This window comes from Homalodisca vitripennis, chromosome 2, assembly GCF_021130785.1.
Source record: "Homalodisca vitripennis isolate AUS2020 chromosome 2, UT_GWSS_2.1, whole genome shotgun sequence".
Lineage (NCBI taxonomy): Eukaryota > Metazoa > Arthropoda > Insecta > Hemiptera > Cicadellidae > Homalodisca > Homalodisca vitripennis.
Genome location: NC_060208.1, coordinates 37,516,521 through 37,537,145, shown reverse-complemented (window position 1 = coordinate 37,537,145; position 20,625 = coordinate 37,516,521). Strand labels below are relative to the sequence as shown.

At 32.5% G+C, this 20,625-nt stretch overlaps 1 protein-coding gene across 7 annotated transcripts in view; it reads left to right on the top strand.

Annotated features, from left to right (window-relative positions):
- Positions 1-20,625, top strand: part of LOC124353819 (glutamate receptor ionotropic, NMDA 2B) — a 347,819-nt gene that overhangs the window by 83,328 nt on the left and 243,866 nt on the right. The gene's annotated exons all lie outside the window — the stretch shown is intronic.

The following is a 20,625-nucleotide window of genomic DNA, read 5'->3' as shown; positions in this document are numbered from 1 at the left end:
CACGTTGGACTCCCCATTTTTTTTACACAATAAATAAAATTAATATGGTATATAATTGAGATTGAAACATGGTATAAGAAGATATAATAATATATATATGGTAAGATTAAAATAAAAATGTTATCTTTCTTAATAGAATTTATCTTTTTCAAATATCCAAATTAATCCAGCTATATAAAACTGTATACGTTAGTTTTTATAAACTGGGAAGGTTCAGTAGTTTTGGTTAAATAAATGATTCAATATCTACTGTATGAGAAATGTATGTGTCTGCTTGTTCTCTAAAAATATGATAGGAAAGGAATAAATAATATAATACATACATATTGAAAGATCGAAAAGGTGGAAGAACAAAATAATAGAATGTTAAATAATGATTTATTCCAACAGAGATAAATCTTAACTAAAGATTACTTGCGATTGTGCCGTATACTTTGACAAGAGATCTTAGCCATAAATTACAGCCTCTCTTTAGACACTGGCAGTGTTTCATGGATCAAGTGTTATCGTGCATTTGGTATAGCACACTTTTCAATAATAGGATAAAATTGAAACAAACAGTTGCAAAATACGAACTTACTATAAAACGTATTCTTTTTTTTTCAGAAACTATCCTACCCATTTTTGTACTATAAACATCTTGTAATGATTTGTTCCTATAAATAATGAATGACTCCATATTGTCATTGAAGGATGAGATTGAATCTTGCTGAATAAAATTCGTATGTGTTCGGTAGAGGTTTTCAAGGGTGTGAATACAAACTGAATACACAAACAAGGAAAGAAGGGCAAGGATGTGTTCTCTGCAAACTTACCGGCCCCTGAGACCATGAATCAATCTCATAATCATTTTCTGCTGAAAATAATTCAGTTGAATTGTGATACCGTAATAGAACACGTAACAACTAGTGTAAATAAGTAGATATTTCCGATTTTCCTTCTTTTCAAATTTTAATTATATTTAAGAGCACTTTAAAACTGTTCGGTTTATACAAAGCTGGATTTAAAATATATCTACGTACTTATTTAGTACCTTCGTAACCGACAATCTAAAAACCCTGTTTAGGTTGTTCTAGAAATTATAAGTAAACCCTTTTGAATAATTTGTTGTGCAAGAAATATTTTTTAATCATATTCTATTAGTTTCGTTGTTAACTTTAATCGGTTTTAAATATGTTGCGTATACTTAATCTTATGTCTTATGATTTTTTTATATCTGCAGTAGGTGATGGATTCCAATATATTAATATGTTCGAGATACTGTTGTTGTTTAAACGCCTAAACAGTAACAAAATGGTTACTTTACCACTTATATTGTTACGTAACTTTTAAAATTCAAATAAACATTCGTATTTATCCATACAACCGAGAGAACGTTTATGTAAAATAAAATTAAAAGAACTGTTCTCAGAAGATTACAAATTTGAAAAATCTATTCTTAATAAGTTCCAACAGAAAAGGTGCAAAGATGAGAGAAGAATTTGTTATTACCACATAAAAATAATTAATAATTGTTTGAAAACAGTATAATCATACCTTAAAAGTAAGTATTACTAAAAACATTGTTGTTTTATTTGTTTAAAAATGTATTTATACGTTTATGAAGGCCTTTTGGAGACTATTTTAATCTTCCACATTTACAAGGAACATCTTATAACCCTTGTCAGTTGATTATTTATGATCGTGTTAATCATACATGACTGATAGAGAAATGATTCCTATAAAAGCCACTACTAGCTAGGCATTCACGTCACAGTTAGGCAACTGATAGGCAGATATGGGAGTGCATAGGTATTTGTTTCATATTTCACAAGACCTCTCGAGAAATTGATCCTTTTATAGTTAATTCTCCTACCGTATACGTTTTAGCTAACAAATGAGTATATTATTTATACCATTATAAATTATTGCTTAAGGTATATAATACTGTTGTACAAACATTATATACTATTATAAATATGTTATAGTTTTCTATTGTTACGAATATAAAGTAAACTCATTCATATAACATCAGTTTTAGAGGTCAAATTAATTTTTAAACGTAAATTATCAAAGTAATTGGATTGAATTTTCTTATATCTGCTTCATTTTATATAATATAATCGTTTAGAAGAAAAATTACAGTTATTTCCTTAATAATTATTATTTACACTTTAAATTGCCTAACTTTTATATTTATTCCCGTTTTTTTTATTGAATTGAGTTTTGTGTATCCCCACAAGTGAATGGCGGCGAGAACCTAGAGATAGCTCGTCTAAGGAGGACTGGAACTGTGCTGTTATCAAGACTGTTATCAACTACTTAGGGATAAAACGGGCCCTGGAGTCTTTTAAGCCGTTCAAATCACCAGGTACCGATGGAATTTTTCCCGCTTTACTGCAGGAGAGTGGGGACTTGGTGATACCTCTGCTCCTACGACTGTTTCGAAGTAGTCTAGCGACAGGAGTCACACCCTCATCTTGGAGGACCCCTAGGGTTATATTTATCCCGAAGCCAGGCAAACTCTCCTATGAGGTTGCAAAGGCTTATAGACCAATAAGCCTAACATCCTTCTTCGTCAAGACCATGGAGAAGGTTCTGGATAGGCATTTAAGGGACACAGTCCTCATCAACCGTCCCTTACATCTAAATCAACATGCCTATCAGAAAGGTAAATCTCGTGAAACAGCCCTACACTGTCTGGTTGGCAAGATTGAGAAAGCTATTGAACAAAAGTAAATAGCTTTAGCAGTGTTCCTGGATATAGAAGGAGCTTTTGATAATACGAGTACTCACTCTATAGTGTCTAAGCTTACATCTAGGGGTACGGAGAAAACTGTTGTTAGGTGGATAAGTAACATGCTTAAGAGCAGAAGAGCACAGGCATCTCTGTGCGGAGTCACAATAGAGGTCAAAACGCAGCGAGGATGTCCACAAGGAGGTGTATTATCACCAAGCCTGTGGAACATAGTTGTGGATGACTTACTCTGTACTCTGAATGAACAGGGTATGTATGCTCAAGGCTATGCAGATGATGTTGTCATACTCATAAGAGGCAAGCATATGGTTACGTGTCTGGAAATGATGCAGAGAGCACTGGCCATTGTGGAGCGATGGTGTGACGAAGAAGGACTTGCAGTAAATCCTTCGAAGACCGTCATGATACCATTTACAAGTAGAAAGAAACTGTAAATCACACAGCCAGTCCTATGTGGGGGCCAGATACAGTTAAGCAGGGAGTTCAAATATCTAGGTGTCAAACTGGATGATAAACTCACCTGGAATTGTCTTCTGGAATACATAATCAGACGATCTCAGACTACATTGATGATGGTGAGACGTGCGGCAGGATGCACATGGGGGCTTAGACTCGACATGTCACATTGGCTGTACACCAGAGTCATTAGGCCAATGATGGTGTATGGCTCAGTGGTATCGTGGCCAAAAGTCCAACAGGTGACTGCCGCAAAAAACCTGTCAAAGGTACAGCGGTTGGCATGCTTGGGGACAATGGGTGCCATGAGAGGAACACCAACCGCTGCTATGGAAGTAGTGCTAAACCTCCCACCCCTAGACATATTCGTCATAGGAGAGGCTAGGATGGCTGCCTACAGACTGAAGTGCAATGGGAACTGGCATTATCACCATGCTAGTAAGCACTCCAAGATCGTTGACATTCTCAAACTGGATATTCTAGAAAAGATGTCTGACAGAGTGGCAAAGGTGACGGACTGGGAAAAACCATTTCAAGTCAACATTGTTGAAAGGAAGGAATGGTCAAAAGGTGAGCCTGACTACATGAAGAAGGCTCTAACCTGGTACACGGACGGGTCAAAGACTCTGAAGGGTACTGGGGCAGTGGTCTGGGGAGCCAGACCGAGGGTTAACTTAAGCTTTAGCCTAGGTAAACTGGCAACTGTCTTTCAGGCTGAAGTTACAGCCCTTGCAGAATGTGCAAGAGTTAATGTGGAAAGGGGCTACAAAGGCAAAAACATCTACATTAACTCGGACAGCAGGGCTGCTCTGCAGGCCTTGGCCAACCATGATTGTAATTCGAAGACAGTCTGGGAATGCCATAAGGTCTTGAAATTGTTGGCGAAAACCAATAAAGTTATTCTAACTTGGGTGCCTGGACATAGAGGGATCACAGGAAATGAAGGGGCAGACAGTTGCGCTAACTTGGGAGCCAACTGTCTTCTTACCGGTCCTGAACCAACGTGTGGGGTCTCATATAACTTAGCACGTAGATCAGTTACCAAGTAGATGGCTGACAAACACCTACAACATTGGAGAAATACTGAGGGGAATGTACAAGCAAAGCGGATGCTCAAGGGACCATCAAGGAACATTGCAGCAGATGCCCTTAGAATGAGTAGAACGGAGATCAGAAAGGTGACTGGTTTTATTACAGGTCATTGGATATTCCGAAGTCAAGTGAACAGAATAGGTATTCCAGTTCAGGAAACACTGTGCAGGAAATGTGGCGAGGCTGACGAAACAGCCAAGCACGTCATATTTCAATGTCCGGCATTACAGAGCAAACGCTCAAGATCCCTAGGTGTTCTTATGCATATGGAAGAGGGGTTGGAACAGGAAAGCATTGTTCACAAGATCTCATGGTTTTGTAAAGGCCTGGGATTTGATACAGCTTAAACCTGGGAGAGGTTGCACAATAAGCCGGATGGCTGAGAGGCAACTACCAGGCCTACGAAACCTGGCCCTCTGTTCCAAAAAAAAAAAAAAAAAAAAAAAAAAAAACCCCAAAACTTTAAGTAAATTTGAAGATTATTTTTTTATGTACTTATGTTATTTTACGTCCTTTTAAAAGAGATTTAAGTAAAATTTTAATGATTTAACAAAAACGCAAAAAAATTTTCAAGAAATCCCAAGTTACGTGTTATACAGAGTCAATTAGATCTCCGTTTCATTAATAAAAACGTTGTCACAATACCCCATTTACCTAAAGTGGCGTCTAAACTAAAAATAACTGGAGGACGCAAGGAAAAGTCTTTTCTGCCTGAGGTTGAAGATATATATAATGCCTTACACATTTTGAGTTTCATTAGTTACACTCTGACAACCGTCTTACTGTGAGGATAAATTCAATTAATATTTTATTGTTTAACATAGAAACAATCTCTTATCTACGAGTATAATAACTTGCGATTTGAATGGCCATAAAGATTTTTGGTCTGTATCGGTCTGGATTGCAAAACTTTAACTAATTTACTATTGTAATGGTATTACATCAAGTTACAGCAAAATATATTTCGATACAACTAATCACTACAATTATGGCCATAAATGACCAACTAAGAAATTGGCGTACACATATGGTGATAATTTTTCAAAAGAAGAGGGTTATTATGTACTTTTCACGAAACCATCCGAGTCATCAGAGGTTGACGTCCGCATGATATATTCTAACTGTTGTCAAGAGAAAATGGAAAATTCTTTCCTTTGGCTATTGTAAGCCTACGCTCGTATGATGCAAGTGTTTTTTTTTTCGAAGGTTGGAAATATTAAGAAGTATTTCTTAACTTTGGGTATGTTTAAAAAATATTATGCAAAATTAAATATGTTATTAAAAGAGTTTAGACGCTTTATTATTTGTTTTATAGAGAAAATGGTAGATTATTAAATAAATTCCTGTACTGTTGAATTCTGCTTTCTGATAGATAAATTAGTGCAAAAATGTCATTCTGTACCTAACCATAAACTTTTATCATTCAGCTATACAGTTCATAGATTTATAAGGTTTTAAAATTATAATTGTGCTATTAAGATAATTATTGGATGCGAAATCTATACTTAACTCCTATAGTATATTCTACATCATATAAACTCATATCTCTCTATTAAATCGCATAAAGAAGTCTTACTAGATTATAAAGCCGTATTTTAAGTAGGGAAATAAAGACAGATAATCAAGTTTTATAGTAAACTGTACGGCTTACATTATTTAGACAATTGGGTTAATAATTAATTTCGTCCCTCGTCCCTACTATTATGAATCCTTTCGAAAACTAAATTTAAAAATTATAAACGATTATATTATGTGATAAAGTTGTAATAAATAGTTATAATAATTGATAGGTCTCCGTATTGTTGTATATAGATTTACCGTAAAATTAGATTGCTAAACTAAAAGTAATATTTTTGTTGAATGGTTAAATGATTTCTGAAATATTGCAATTTTTATATGGCATAATTTAGACGATTCAAATCTATCCTTTTCAGCAGGTGTAAAAGAAGGCCTTAAATTATAGGGTTAAATATGCAAACAAGTATAAATTAATTTTGTATAAAAATCAGATCACAAATGTCACACGTAACTATATTACAAGTTGTACTTCAAGAGACATTTTTAAGTACGTAGCTAAGGGTGAAAATATTGTTAATATAACACACTACTAATAATTTACCTGCATTGAATATCACATATCTTACACACCAGTGAAGTTGAGGCTCTGGAGAATAATTGATAAAGGCACTTTCTGTGGCATATCGCCTGGACCAATTATGCATACGATAGTATTGCATGTGTGTAGTGGATATTGCACAATGCAGACGCCTTCAGCCATATATTATAAATCTTTATCTCAAAGAGGCACTAGTATAGAGTTGTACCAGAAAGGAGCATGCTCAGTGAAATGGAAGTGTTCAATAAAGTGTGATGATAGATCGATATTTTATATAGAAAATCATGATTGCTGTTGATAATGGGTAAAATGGAAATCAATTAGGGTAGGTAGTGTGTCAAATTCACTTACTATCTCTAAAGCTCAAGAGTGTTGCAAACAAATTTCAATCATATACAAAAAGAATTGTTGGAGAAATATCGGATTCTTTAATGATAGGAAGCTCTAACAATATTTGGAAACAAAGGCTTAAAGAGGAATTCAATTACAGGTCTCTATAATATTCAACAGGATCTTCCAACAACAGAATGGGCTTGATGCTATTATTATCAAGGCGGGAGAAAACCACCCACATCACGTGACAGCAGTCTTTGTCTTGCCGGACACAGTAGTGGAACGTGGACGTGTCTGTTGTGTAAATATTAGTCTGGTTGCTCGTGGGCTCTATCTATGTTGTGTGTTTCACATCTTACATCTAATAGTGGCATCTTATGGAGTGGAATACAATTTCATGGCTGCAGACTTTTGTACAACCAGTATAATCTATACTGCTAAAGTTACTATTTAGAGAGAAGTGAAGTCAAAACAATCTAAGAATTTATTAACAATCAGATTTATAAATGCTTACATATTAACACCAAATACTGTCAGTATTTATTAAAAAAGGTCTGTAGCTTGAATAATACTATTGAATACATTTAAACATGTACATACTATTAAAAGTGTAATATTAGTATTTCATTTAAAAACCAATGAATAAAGAACGATTCAGTATTTAAACTTCATAAAGCAATTTATTTGAGAAATAATATACGTATTATAACATGTTTTTAATATTGTCAAAACCTATCAATGTATTCCATAAATCATGAGTGAATTTTTTATACAGTTTACCTAATAATGAACACGTACTCGATCTATGTAGATTCTTAAAATTTACTTTAATTTGGGACAGGGTAAAATATTCATTAAAAACTCAAAACTATCATCAAAATTATATTTCCAGTTCTTTCGTAACTTTATTATCTTTGTGACTTTAAGAAGCCATGGATTATTTAAAACAGTATGAAAATTTAATTTGGCAATTTGGATAAATACATGTGCTTGTTTTATGTCTACTGTCACCCCTTCAGCGTTTTATCCTTTTGTGTGTGATGTTGGCCTGAATCCTATAATCATTGACGTTTTTGTACGAGTTTACGTTCCAAGTACAGTGGAATGTTGATTATTCTAACATTTCATTACCTTGACGATTGTTTTATGTGTAGTTATAAAATAAAACTATTAGAAACATTGTTTTACCTTCTTTAAACAGTAAGTCCATTCTATTAAGTTTAAGAACTAGAGTTTCTGAAATAAACCAGGCAATATTAATATACCTTACTACTATTACCACTGCCGCACTAACTTGGTACTTGATGTCTATAAGAAATGGCCCCTCCCGACACACCATCCTTTGCGTCTGTTTGATTTCTATGAATGGGACAACGTGGGCTATCTGAATGTCTACGTATCTTGTGCCTCGAAAGCTGTCAAAGTCAGCATCCGTCCCACCCCACATCAACGCGTAACCCCTCCTTCTTCGCATTACATCATTTGTTTACCCATCACAGTAACGATACATTTGTCTAAGTGAATGTTTTCGACCTACATTGAAATCTTCTTGCATAAGACTATAGTTTGTTTACTACTTGTTGGAATACACTAATACAAGTGATTTAAATGTCCAGTATAAAATGTATTTAAATATCTTTCTTAATAATTTTGTTATATAAAAAATATATCTAGATTTAAAGACTATTTATTTAAATTTAAATTACCCAAGTTCCATGTACTATTTAAAACATTTATAATAAAGCAATATTTATTTCGTTTTAGGTAACTTAAATACAGTAAATTGATTTTAATATTGCCTGTATGTATGCATTAAATATAGTTAACTAGTATTTGTAACAATGAATATTGATAGAAAAGTGTATATTTCAATAGGTATTGTTTATCTTAATGTAGTTTAATTTTAGTATACTGCAGAGTTTGGAAATAGAAGTAACAAAGGTTGCCTTCACTATCTAGTGACAATTTATAGGTTTCAATGCAGGTAATAAAACATACACCTCCTAAGTGATGTGTACACGTGTTTTGTTTGCATCAATTGGGAGATATTAGCGAGGGTAGAATGGTCTCTTACGTTTAAAGTAGTGTCCTACTTTACATTCCTGAACAGTAGCTAACCGAAAGTGATCGATATAAATATTTTTATTACACGAAAAATTGGCAAAACTGTATCGCGAAGCCTATCGCTTGGGAGAAGAGAAATATTTTACTTCAGTCTGTTTGTCAATATATCTGTCTGCTGTCCACACGATTTCTCTGGCATTTAGATTAGACATTTCGCATCAAATTTCTTTTAAACGTGAGGAACACTGAGTACAATAGTGACGCAGATTACTGCGTGGGATTTTGATTGAGAAAATATTTTTACAATGTTTTTATGGGTGACCATTATGGAAACGAGAAAACAAGTGACTAAATAGATTTGTTAGTCTTATGAGTTGTTTTTTGACTTTTATTCATACAGTAAAAATAAATTATAATAGACTAGATTTAAAGTTAAAGGCGGTAGAAAATCTGACTACAGCACACACGCATACGTGTAGTATCCTCACTAGCTTGCCGGAACATTTATTTGAACACTACCATATACAGCTTTAACTTGCTGAATAAAAATGTGAATGCGTCGTGTGGCAAAATATCTCGAGAAAAAGTTTATCCGTACATTTTTAATTATAAATTAAACTTTCTACATAGACAATAATAGGTTCTATGATTTTGCATGTTGAGCAATGTAATTTGGCTCAGTGTCATTATCGTTGAAGGCTAACACAATTTCTCTTTTGTCTGCTGGGGGGCGTGAAAATTTCTTTTCTGTACGATTGTATGTATGTCTTTCTATTTGTTCACAATAACATCTAGAAAATGAAATGACTATGTTTAAAACAGCTAAAGTGGGAAGGATGAATTCCATGTAAAATGTTGAGTTAAGCATTTCAAAAATTCATCTTTCTCTCAATGCAGTGTCGGGATCTGACGCTGTTACAGACTACATATGCCCTCAATTTTGGACCTGATGAGGCAATGAGAATACCTCTGCACCTATATTACTCTATATCTTGTGTTATAGGTGTCTATTATGTAAAAATAGTGTAATGAGTTCATTTTGAGCTTTATCGTCGCTTTATGCGATATCTTCAGACGAACGTGATTCAAGGCCAATTCAGAAGAACTCCAGTCCTCAAGGGTCAAGTAACGGTGTCAGATTCCAGACGCTGCACTAAAAGGAAAGTGAATTGGAGCATAACTCAACATTCAAATGAGCTATGTATATTTTAAACTTTGCATCTTGCTTCATTTTGTAACATCAGGGAATCTTGTTACTTTAAAAGTTGTGTGGCGTATTCTTAACTTGTGTATAACTTCTTCAATATTTTATGTTTCCACTTAATGAATCATAAATATTCTTAAAAGAAAGTATTGTTAAAACAAGTATTGTATTGATAAAAACAAGACATCTTAATAAGAGTAATTAATTTCAAGTGTTCTGTAAAGATTCAGTGAAAGCGTTATCTTTAGTGTTAACTTCGTATAACATTTCTTTATTTGTATCATATCAGTAAAGAATCTTTTAAGTTTATACTATTAGATATTTTAAATTACAATTCTTTTACAACAAGTCCTTCGTAGACAGTCATATTTTAGAGATTATTCGTAACAAATTAATGATGTATATCTTTTTAAAGACATATTAATATGATAGGTTTTCCTAAAGATTTACAAAATTGGTCATATAGTTCCATTTATTACTTGTGAAAAACCGAAGTACTAATAAGGGAATAAATGATGTGTACAATTTTGTATTTTCAATTTTATAACATATTCTGGTAAATAAAATTAGATTTAACTTTTCTCGTTTTGCATTCCTAATCACTTATACTTTCAGGATTTACAATAAATATTTCTTTAACTAATCGATCATTCTTTTATTAAAATCATTGTATCTACACATCACAAAATAATATTTAGTAATTTTAAAACCGTAATTAAAATGATTAATTATACTCACTGTTACGAAACATAATTACAACCATTGCGTAAAGGAGAGGAATGAAAGGGCAGAGGTGTTCCCTTAAGACACTTGTGAAACAGTCACCGTCTGATCTATATGAACGTAAAATTCCAACTAGTTATTATTCAAAAGCGTTCTAGGGTCTCAAAGTAAGCACATTTTATAGATATTTCTTGAAGTAAAAAGCTAGCCTCTTGGATTTTTTATATACAATCAAACTAATTTACTATAAATTTAAACAATAGTCATACCTAATTATAATTAGCCTCACAATAAAATCATTGTCGGTATAATCTCTTTCAAAAATATATAAATTAAGTTTATACAATAAACTAAGTTTTGCACCTCAAAAGAATAAATTTTGTTTAGATTTCAGATTTTTCTTCTGAGAATAGTGTATTTGTCTGCCGTAACTATAACGGTTTGTGTATCTGTAGTTGTGTTGGAAACAAATTTAAAATATACATACAAATTAATAAAATCTCTATAAACCGATTGTACTTTTGATACATTATAAGTGAATATTTCAATAGGTATTGTTTATCTTAATGTATTTGAATTTTAATATACTGCAGAGTTTGGAAATAGAAGTAACAAAGGTTGCCTTCACTATCTAGTGACAATTTATAGGTTTCAATGCAGGTAATAAAACATACACCTCCTAAGTGATGTGTAAACGTGTTTTGTTTGCATCAATTGGGATATTAGCGAGGGTAGAATGGTCTCTTACGTTTAAAGTAGTGTCCTACTTTACCCTTCTGAACAGTAGCTAACCGAAAGTGATCGATATAAATATTGTTATTATACGAAAATTTGGAAAAACTGTATCCTTTAATACTTTCTTTGTATCAGTTTATTAGAGTATCTTATGATACTCTATATGATACTCATTATTGAGTATATTTAAATAATGCATTTTTTTACTTCGGAAAATAGCTAAATATTATCAGAAAACTCTGCAATCTCTTGTCGGGATTAGAATGGGAAAGTACTCTTGCTCGTACAGGTATGTTGCTTCGGAAAGTAAATCTACGCAATACATTTAATGGTTGCATAGAGGTGTTAGATAGCACATTTAAATATTGGAATAATTTTATTTATTTTTTTCCGTACAGTGTTTTACAGAATACAACTTATCACAACGTACACTAAATAAAGTACAAACCCATTTCTGAAAATTTCCTTGGAAGACTTGGTACAAAATAGACAATATACTTTATTGGAACGTTTTTCAGACGTGCTTTACTTTTTTCATATTCAAAATGGGTTTATATCTAGTAATCTTGATTTGCAAAGTTTTAAGTGACAAACTTTCAAACCAATGAAGTCGAAAGTTTTTATTTCAAACGTATAACTATAATTTCATAATAACTGAGATAGAAAATGTTTGTTTCCGAGCTACATCTCCATCATCCTTGAATGTTCAACACTCGTTAGAGCAAGTAAAATTGTGTTTTTTTTACTTTGCTTGAGAGTCAAATATTACAATGAGGGCCAAAAATATTTTGTTGTATTTTAAATAAGGTTAAGCTATTAGAAACGATACCTAAATAGACCTCGTGTTTCAGGAAAAAAATTACTACCGCCTAATATCTAGAAATAAGAATGTCTGATTCTTTGTTTCAATGGTGTAAAGCAATGTTCGACAACGGGATTTTACATTGTTTATCAAAGACACTTAAGATGTATACAAGGTTATAAATGACCCCAACATAGATTTCCAAAGTTTGGTCCTATTATAAAAACGTGAGATGGTGTACAAAATGTAGATTTATTACAGTTACATCTTTTTGGAATATAAGAGGTAATATCCAGATTATGTTTCCAGCGATATTCCTGTTTAAGTAACTAATGAATTACTGGGTTAGGTGTAGTAGAAATCGTTGCGTTACTTTTATAGAGGTCAAACAATTTACTACAAAACAAAAACTCTTTTGTTGCCAATATTATTGTCAAAATGTGTGTGAGGACTTGGGAACACAGTTCTCTTCCATAGAAAATCACGACCTCGTATATTATGATTTCTTGAAATGTGTTCAAATGCAATGGTAATGATTTTAAAAATTCCTTAAATAACTATTTGAAAATGTAAATAGTTTCACGTCTTCGAAGAGTTGCTGTTTATGTTATATTTAGGTAGATATCCAATAGTAAATTTCAAACTATTAGTTGCTTTGTTTAAACGATGCGTAATAAAGTTTTATTGGAAATTATTAAAAATTATTCGTTCATTTTAACTGATGAGTGTCTGTATAATTAAGACAAAATTTCTTTCTTACCGCTCAGTTTTCATTAAAGTATTGAAACGCATTTGTAATAAAGCAAACTATACATTTTTCATTAGGTAAACAATACAGTTGTAATATAATATTTTCTATATTTAATCACACAATTTAATTGTGCGCACTAGAATATATTCTGATTGATGAATATCTGTGTTCGCGGTGACAGAGTTTTTCCACCGTAAAAACACAAATCAACACTCGCTCGTTTGATGAAACGAGTTCACTCTTCAGGGAATGTTAAATGAATGCCTTATAAAGTGTTTCGCACAGGGCCGAATTAAAATTAATTGACCCAATTAATTTTTTCCGTTTAAATTAAGTAATCTTAAATATTTTGGTTACTTATGTTGGACAGTTTTTTTTAATATTAAAATTAATTACTTTACTTTTCAGTACCACAACATGTGTTTACTGCTGGAGAGTCAATATTTTTGCAAAAAACTTTCTATTAAAAGAGTACAAATATAGATAAATGTTTTTATATCGGTAACCTAGTATACAAAGGACCTACCATCTGGCATTATCGATCCCCTTCTTTTGCCTCCCCTCCAAGTTTTCGTCCAGCTGTCCTCCCATTTTTGTAGAGAGAAATTGCATGATTGATTTGATATATTTAAACATCTTCGTAAAATAATTAAATAACTCAAATATGTATTTATTCCAATGTAGAAAACCCATATATATTGTTATATACAAATCTAATCGTGTCTGTCTAATATTATTAATTTAAAGAGCTTGGTAAATTTTGTAATCGGTGTTCTTGTTTCATACTGTTTTATGACAGCACAATCAGGTGTTTAATTAATTTAACAACTATTTTACATTGTTTACATTTATAGCCTTTAAAGCATAGAGCAGGCTTGATAGTAACAACACTTCTGAATTAAAACAATTTTAACGGCCGCTGTTGAGCACAGAGTAAAAAAGTATCCAAATAAAAAAATTAAAAGTTTTAGTAAGATTTTACTTTTAACTGTACATTTTAGTACTGTAATTTCCATATCAAGGATATATTTACTATGAATTAAATTCCTTTTTTAAACCTACCATACTAAGAAATAGGCTTCTCAAACTTGTGGATGCACAAACATTTTATTCATCAGGGAAACAAAGTAAATTCAGCTGTGACGTCGGAAATACAATTTAATCGAACTAGAAGTGTTCGTACACATGCACATCCCACGAAATTGCGTACGGAGCGGCGGGTGGCTATATACATAAAATTGAAGTCTAAAATGACTTTATAAAAATGTCATCTTTTTGTATATTTTCTCACCACTCATCTAGTAGGCTTAATAAAGTTAAAAATAAAATTAATAACTTTTATAAGTTCCATTTGATCCACATATTTCGCTGTAATCTAGAAATACTTGACAGATTTGAAATAACGCATCGATACAATTTTCTGAGGTCCTATTAAACATATATACAGAGTGCCCCTGAGAACCTGTACACTATGTCCACTACATAAAATTGATGCAAACATTAGGTAGAATAACCAATTGAACAGTAAACCCGTAATATAAATTATGCGCTATCTGCTCAAATAATTTAAAATTATTATAGTTTATACTGTACTCCTAAATGGAAGGGGCATGGCTCATGACGACTACATAACGCTGTTACGTATAAAAAGCAAGAGAAATTAAGAAGGCCACCAGTAATTTTGGGTCTTTGTGATTTATTGTTAGTGATTTTGTTGAATCTTACACCAAAATCTGTTTATTATACACATTTCCGATCAAAACCACACGTTTACCAACAGTATTTAGTGTTTAACATTTGTATTATTTTTAAAAGGATTATACTGATAGTCTTATACGAAAGAAATTATTGTTCGATATATATTAAAACGCCGCATGAGTATATAGCTTTTGCCATAGCACTTTTATTAAGATTATTAATTGAGATCTCTTTACATTATTAACAAACTATAAAATCAAATGTCCAAGCTTGCAGTGATTAGTCTCGTACTATAGTTAAACGTTCCTTACGTTAACTTTGAAGAGCATTTCTTGCAAAATATGAGAAAGCATTTCTTGAAAAATATGAGAATTCCGATGACGTGAGGATACTACGAATCTTGTAAGATTCCCATCACAAAAGTGTTTGAAAGTTATAATGGAAAAATCATACACTCGTATTTCCCCAGGTGCTGAGAACATGCACTTCATATCATGAGTAAAGTACACTTCTAGTCATACATAACCTTTGACACTTCCATAAAGTAAGTAAACCCTATGCATATGAATATAAAAATAGAAAAGGTCGGCAGTTATAATGGAGTAAATGAATGCTTAAAAATAACACTCCTTATGACCAATCATGTTACTATGTATTGATTATTACCAATACAAATGGCATACTATGAAAGAATGTATAATTGCTTTTCAAAGTTAATTACGATGATTGAGGTAATCAGGGTTCAAATGAATTCGATGAAAAAAACATTAATCTTCTCCTTCTATACTACGTGATGATGTTCTAATTTTAAACGCGTGTCTGCGATAAATGCATTAAGTAGATGTTGAATATTTTTACTCTCAGAACGAATCAGTGTGGTGAACCTTTGTCTGGGATGCTGAAGGGAAAAAGACATCACATGAAATGGATGTATTGGGGTCGCAGCAGGGAGTTAAGTGATAAACACAAACAGAAGTTTTTATCCTCGTTGATAATACAACAATCATGAACAGCTTAAGTTATCCAATCTTTATCCTTTCTGGTTCAAGAGTCCAAGGCGATTATTTGAGTCTCCAACCTTGTACAAACATGGAACAATGTTCAGACACAATAACCAATAATGATGTCAACACAAATGTTCATCAGTGTTCAGATTTCATCAAAAGATAATCTACATTATAATTATGGAAACGGACCTACATTTCACGTCCACCAATCAAATTCCGTCTCACTTATAATGCCGAGAAACTCGTTGGATGCGTTATTTAAAAAGTTTTTTTTAACAACAGTGGTAATATTTTCAGTCTAACAAATATTTTAGAACAAAAATGCTTTTTAACGAAACTCTAGTAATACCACTACGGTGGACTCATTTTGGAGTAGGAGAGAAAATGGTCAATACTGAAGAGCTATAATTAGAATAAAGTTAGGAACATAATTAGTCAACGCATTCTTCGTTTATAAAAGATGAAAAAATTGGTCAGTACATCCTTATCTCATTCGTCGTTTATAAAAGATGGAGAAATTGGTCAGTACATCCTTATCTCTTTCATCTACTATTACATGACAGAATTATGCAGATCATATGTCGCGTAAAAGGCTTCAATAAAGTCTACTATATCTAGTTTTACTATTTTGATTTTCTACAGCCAGAAGAGAAATTATGCTTGGCAAAACTCCATGGATGGACATGAGCCATTATTGAACTCTATGTAGAAAAGAAGTTCCATACAACGTTTAAAACCTTCAGATGAAATATAGTGCGTATAGTTTGGCTGCGATCTACCAAATCCCATCGTGGTATGTTTGCAAAAAATACGACGATGTGTATTTACAAATTGTGTTGCATTGTAATTAAAAATATTCTTGCAAAATGTTTTCTTGAGATATGCAACTGATAAAATACAAATATTCAGACAGATAGGAAGAGACATAAAAGAAATTTAACCCGAGCCCTAAGTGATATCTAACTATTCAATATTTTACATTTGTTGGTTAATTCAATTTCGAGATGTCACTCCTAGCTATAGGCCTTAATAACGCTTATACCACGGAGGGACACTCCCTTCTCTACGTACCTCAGTTTTGAATCTCGCCCTGCGTTCTGATATACCGGGGTAGCATCTTTACCGCGCTAAGTACTATTCCGCCAACGAGCGGTACGAGGCCCACCAGACTGCATGAATTTTGCATTTCTTGGGTGATTGTGATTAATTTATCAATCTTCAATTCAGATCTAATGGCTGCCGGATCAATCGGGGTCTGGTGATCTGCAAACCTTCTCAGACCCGGACTGAATTGGGTATGGATTTCTACTCTGCGCCGTCGAGTTATGCTCCCTCTGAGGCTTAGAAGTAGGATGATCATGGTGGTTGATGCGAGTCTTTCTTACTTGGATGATGAATAGTCAAAGGCAGTTCTCTATAGAACAGAGCTTGATAAGTCTTTTCGATAAGTTAGGTGTACTCAAAGTGATGGATACAGTGACATAAAAGATTTTCTCTCAGCTAGTAATTATATATTATACAGAACCTAACTTTTTCTATAGAAATATTAAAAATTCACTAATTATTGCACTGTATATTTATTAATATATTTCTTTAACATTGCGTAGAATAATTTTTACTACTTCATAATTATGTTTCTTCCAATATTTCCATATAAATGATAAGTTAAGTAGAGGAGGTAAAAAACCTTCAATGTGGAAAGTAATAGCTCTCCTTAAAGTGCAAATAACAATTTTGTAGGTAACCAGAGTTCATTAGTTTCAGTTGGTTATCCTCATATAAATAACTGAATAGGTGGCTAATTATCCGTTGTGTTTCATACTTCAATTATGTACTCTATATAGAGTTTAAACATCTAAATCACCAAGTATTGGCGAAATCCATACGGATACAAAAAAGAGACCGAATACCTTTATATTGTCACACTGAAGACAACAAAACCTTGTTTGTATTCTTTCATGGCAATTCAAAGATATCTAGATGATGCTCGGATTAAAGCACGTTTGGCCACCGATCTCAAAGCACAAATAATGTTTAGTGTAAACCTAATCAGTGTTTCTACTTAATGGTATAGTGCTTTATTCTTATCAAGTGAATAGAAGCTGTTGAGTTATGCATGGTACTTCTATCGGATTGCTACTTCACAACCATGTTGACTTTATGTCACGTATTTTATACACTACTTGTGTATTTGATAAATTAGATTTTCCGCATAAAAAACCAATAACATTAAAAAATTGAGTAGTGTTAAGTTTATTTAACTATTTTTTATGAATTTAAAAACAAAGTAGAATATTTGCAGATTATAGTTCAAATATTTTACACTTTATGCGGAACTACATATCTATATTTTTGTAAAAAGCGTTATTATAAACCCACTGATTTTTTTACTATATAAAAAGGTTATATTCCATACTCGAGTACGAAGTATAATATTTAAAATAGCTTAGAAATGTACAAATATATTAACCAGTAAAAACGGAGTATTGAAAACCCCGGAAGAACGCAAGGAAAGATACCGCCAGACAGACGGACGGACAGCCCTTTTAAATATGTACCCAAAATTAGTGCAGTTCATTATGGATCTAAGAAAATCTTATGTAGCAAATTTAAAGTTTATTACTTTTTATGATGAGTTAGTATGAATATGGAGAGTCAAATGGACAGACAGAAAATTGCAGTGGTGAAAGAAAGATCTGTTGGGTTGCAGACGTTCTCTCTTAAATAACGATATGAAATTAATAATGCTTATTATGACATAAATTATATTTAAAGTTTATTTATAGACGTTAATGGTAGTTATTTTCCGTAATGGTTCCGTAGAGTTAGGAATGGCTTTCCCATAAATTTTGATGCCACAGATTTTGTATTCATAGATAGCAGTTTTTTCATATGATTTTAGTATATCTAGTAAGTTTTTCAATGAAACAAAAACACTACTTACTATTTATCAGTAGTATATCCCTTTCTTGAAATCTATTTACATAATTGCATCAAACTCTGTTATATATGCAATATTTATGTTTTATATATAACATTCTCCTTAATATATTATCCTAAAAACATTATCCTAATAGTAGCAATAAACTATGAAATAAACAATTCCACTTTGCATTCATCAATAAATAATCCACTGAAATATTGCCATGATACTGGATGTATCCCATGCGTGATTATTCAAATATGGCGATGTAATTCAAGGCCTACATGGCATAAATGTCAGTAATATACATCAAGCACATTTTCCTGTCAGATGTTATCACATAGTCATGCATACATATTTTATGGTGTCTAGGAACTCCTATGTCAAACTGTATCTTGTCTGAGATGTTAACTTGAGCAAAGACATCTCAGTAAATGGGTGTATCTGACACATCGCAGCGGGAAGTGAAGTGACACAGAGCAGACACAGCTGTAAGTCTACTGATTTCTCTCTGTCAATACCTTAAGTTCTCAAATAAATGTATAAGTATCGTGTATAATTTAGAGTCATAGCACGTCTCAGTACACTAATCTATTCCATATATAAAAGCCAATCCAATACCAATGACTGACTCATTACATTTTCTAAAGAACTGTGTGGCCTTGGGATATGAAATGTGGATCAAGTCTTTTTACCCTTAGACGCCTAGGTCTATTAAGAAAGTATGCTCCTCCACCCGCAAAATATTGTCCTGAAATAAGAACAATTAGAATCTTTATTTAACTTTTGAGTATAAATTGTTTCAACAAAAAGTCATCGCTCTTTAAGTTAGATAATCGTATGCAGAGCCACGGGTAACTGCTAATCTATATAATAATCCAAATACCATTGAGTAAGTTATAAAAGTTTCCTAAAACTTATAAGAACTTAAACCATGAAACTTGGTAAAAATATTAGTTGCACGCTCTAGATGCATGCTAAGTAAGGGTTTTGGAAATATCAACCCGTCAAATTAACCCATGTTAAATATTAAAAGCAAATTGATGTTGTCCATTTTGTCTTCCTAGTTTAATAATTGAGCTCATCCGTAAAACCTCACATCTCACTACGCATTACAGAGAAAGCTGAAATTTCAAAAGATGTATTGACAGGTTATAACTAAAATATGAGTTTTACAAATGTCCTCTTTAAATTAATTTCTGTGTTGAAGTCCTCTTGAAATATATGTGAAACAAAATGACTTCTTTATTTTGCGAGATCTGGTGATAACTTACTGTGAATACTTTGGTTTTAAACAAACACTACATGTGACACACCTAATAATATGTAAGAAACTGGAAGTTACAGAAGTTTTAGGATGACACTGTGAATATTCCGAAAAATATTTGCGAGGTTGTTTAAGACCTAAACTTGATAACAGAAAAGGACGTGCCCAAGATGATTTCTATAGAAATCTCTTAACTCAGATCCTGACTCCTAAACGCAACTCAGAGTATTAACTGACCTTTGGTCATGTCAAAGAGTCCTATTCCTATGATTCCTATTCCTAACCCTGTATTCCTATGATTTTTTTCACATTATCAGTTACAATTTAAAAAACTAAAATTCCCAATCAAACTCATTTTTTTACAGTAAAATAAAAAACAAGGCCAATCGTTCAAAATTAATGGAGTGGATTTACGGAGCCCTTGTTTCTCTGTATATGGCATGGTCAAGAGAAAGTTTCCTACACTCTCGAGTAAGTCTGGTGATACTGCACCGTGAAGGTGAATGGTTGGCACATAGCAAAACAAATCAAACTTTTAGTTAAAATTTTTATGGGTTGATCCCGTAACAAAGCACAGGATTCCTCCCTAGCATCTTAGAAAGTCTATATAATCATATTCCTATTGAATGTATTATGTATTAACCATTTTTAGATAACTATTCAAGTGTATTATATATTTTTATATATTTAAAATTTTTTTTAATATATAATGAATGT